The 2,905-nt window shown below is 41.0% G+C and overlaps 1 long non-coding RNA gene across 1 annotated transcript in view; it reads right to left on the minus strand.

The window, feature by feature from the left end:
* Positions 1-2,653, minus strand: part of LOC120371000 — a 16,599-nt gene extending 13,946 nt beyond the window's left edge. The window contains exon 1 of the long non-coding RNA XR_005584100.1: positions 2,461-2,653. This is a non-coding gene — a long non-coding RNA (uncharacterized LOC120371000). The remainder of the gene's footprint in view (positions 1-2,460) is intronic.
* Positions 2,654-2,905: the final 252 nt, after the last annotated feature.

Consider the following 2,905-nt stretch of genomic DNA (forward strand, 5'->3'; position numbering starts at 1 on the left):
TTAATTTCATTTTCATGGCCAATAGATCTATCCAGACAGACAGCGATAAGGATGAATGATAGGCACTCAGATAACATGGCAACGGGATTGCATGGACAGGAAATGTTTTGTTTCTTCTGAAATTTTCCCTTTTAAATACTTTTTTAAGTTGAATATTGAAGTTGTTTTGTGAAAAATCAGTTTTGGTGTGGTTTTTGAAACAAAAACCAGAACATTTCAGGGGGCAGGGAGGAAAATTTTTCCTTTTTTCCCCCATGAAAAATTTCAAATATTTTTATATACCAATTTTTTCATGCAATACCTACAATTTTCCAACCAGCTCCAACAAATTCTAGATTGATTAGTTTAGATAGATCTCAAGTGGCAGAGGCTGTATTGTCTGTATGAAGGACATTTCGTAAAATGATGTTCTATTCTAAAACATTGGCATTTCTGACTTTTCATTATGATGTTATCCCCAATAATTGTCCATTCAACATGCACAGGTCATTATTAAGGCGGTGATTGTCAAAGAAACCTAAGGGAGTTGGATGCTCCACTCCAATGGGAACTGGCTGCTGAATTCCTGTACATGTCTTAGAAAAATTTAGTCTAAATCTGGGTCAAACTTTCATAACAGAAGTTGGCCAAGGCTTGCTGGGCACGCCACAAATCTTCTGAGTTGAATCTGAGCCAACTGCGGACAAAAACTTCCTCATTAGTGGTGGGTTGTGAGGAATACTTTCTAATAGAAACTCGGTGAAACTCAGAGTATTAAGTAATAAAATACAATTCAGGAGATGTTAAACCATTCGATGCAACTGAGGAAATAGTTTGCCAAAATCATAAGAACATAAGACCATAAGAACGGCCATACTGGGTCAGACCAAAGGTCCACCTAGCCCAGTATCCTGTATTCTGACAATGGCCAATGCCAGGTGCCCCAGAGAGAATGAACAGAACAGGTAATCATCAAGTGATCCATTTCCTGTTGCCCATTCCCAGCTTCTGGCAAACAGAGGCTAGGGACACCCTCCCTGCCCATCCTGGCTAACGGCCATTGATGGACCTATCCTCCATGAATTTATCTAGTTCTTTTTTGAACCCTGTTATAGTCTTGGCCTTCACAACATCCTCTGGCAAAGAGTTCCACCGGTTGACTGTGCATTGTGTGAAGAAATACTTCCTTTTTTTGTTTTAAATCTGCTGCCTATTAATTTCATTTGGTGACTCCTAGTTCTTGTGTTATGAGGAGTAAATAACACTTCCTTATTTACTTTCTCCACACCTGTCATGATTTTATAGACCTCAAAGTCATATCCCTCCTTAGTCATCTCTTTTCCAAGCTGAAAAGTTCTAGTCTTATTAATCTCTCCTCACATGAAAGCCATTCAGGTGATCCTGAATCCAGGTGAACTGAAACAAGAGGTCACAGTCCATAAATACCTTCACAGGGAAAATAAATGTTATAGTCAAGGGTTTTCTAATCTAGCAGACAAAGATAGAAGAAGATCTGGCTGGAAATTGAAGCTAGCAAAATTCAAACTGGAATTAAAGGAACAGTGATAGTGAACCATTGGAAGAGTTTCCCAAGGGATATGGTGGATTCTTCACTGCTTAAAGTCTTTACATCAAGACTGCATGCCTTTCTGTAAGATCTGCTGTAAGACAGACAGCATTATTGGACTTGATGCATGGATAACTGGCTAAAATTCTACAATTGTGTTTCACAAGAGATCAGACTAGATAATTAATGGCCCCACCTGGCCTCAAAATCTATGAAAACTGCCATGTTCACAACTGTAGATTTTGGGATGAATCTCTCCCTGCTGTAACTCCATTAGAACCATTAGAATTACACATTGGTGCATTTGGCCTTTCTGAAAAGACTTATTTTTTCCTTCATATTTCAGCATGGTCAAAACCAGGTGGCATTGCAACATACAAAAACAAGAACCATGGGAGAGAAGTCATCTCCTCTTTCCTGACCATCTAGCACAACTCAAGTGTGGTATTGATTCTAGGATGCGGTTGGGTCTGTGCTTCTTTCTGAACCAGCCTCTAGGCACGATGTTTCAATCTTCCTATCATAACACTGTACCACCGTGTGAAGCCGTGTCCTCTTCCTGCACCATACTCAGCACTCATAGATCATCACCTAGTGCCATACTGCAACCATGCAAAGGCTAAAACACAGCTGGGCTTCTTCAGTACCCTGAAAAATCAAGGCTGTGTCAAGAATTTTGATGAGCGACAACTTGACCGTGGCCTGCACTGGGTAGTGCAATGCACTTCTACTGCGAGGCACTCAGGCTGTAATCTCAAACATGAGTGCCTTAGTTTTTACACCCAAGCAGAACCTAAGCCTCCAGCATCAGTGGCTGATTAGAGGAGTAACACATTATACTTTACAGCATCTTGATGCTGGACATTCTTGGGAAAAACACTTAACAGAAGGAAGCTACAGGTCATACGACTCACCTATCGAGGAGTCAGGGATATACAGCTGGAGACATAAGGTCTGGGCTGAAGAGGCATAGATGGACCCCACCATGGGAAGACACCAATGTCTCAAGAAAAGAGCTTTAATCAATTTGTGCTGTCCTTTTGGTCCAAGGCCTGCTTGACCTACAAGCCTTGAGACACTGGTAGTTCCTCCCATGCAGTTGGAGGGTTGGAGGTAGGTGGGAGTCATGATGGCCACATGGAATTCTGCATGCACATAAGGTATCTTGAAATTTCACAAGAGCAACTGCCATTTCTTCATTCAGGGTATAACCCCAATGATCTGTCTATATGTTCTTCACTTTATCCTAGAAGCGACTCACAGGCAGATTAGATAAATGCATAAACAATCTAACACCTACTCTAGATGGGGCTGGTAGCACCTATTATTAAGATTGCCTTTCAAGTCCCATTATAAGAC

The sequence above is a fragment of the Mauremys reevesii genome, linkage group 8 (genome assembly GCF_016161935.1).
Source record: "Mauremys reevesii isolate NIE-2019 linkage group 8, ASM1616193v1, whole genome shotgun sequence".
Taxonomy (NCBI): Eukaryota; Metazoa; Chordata; order Testudines; family Geoemydidae; genus Mauremys; species Mauremys reevesii.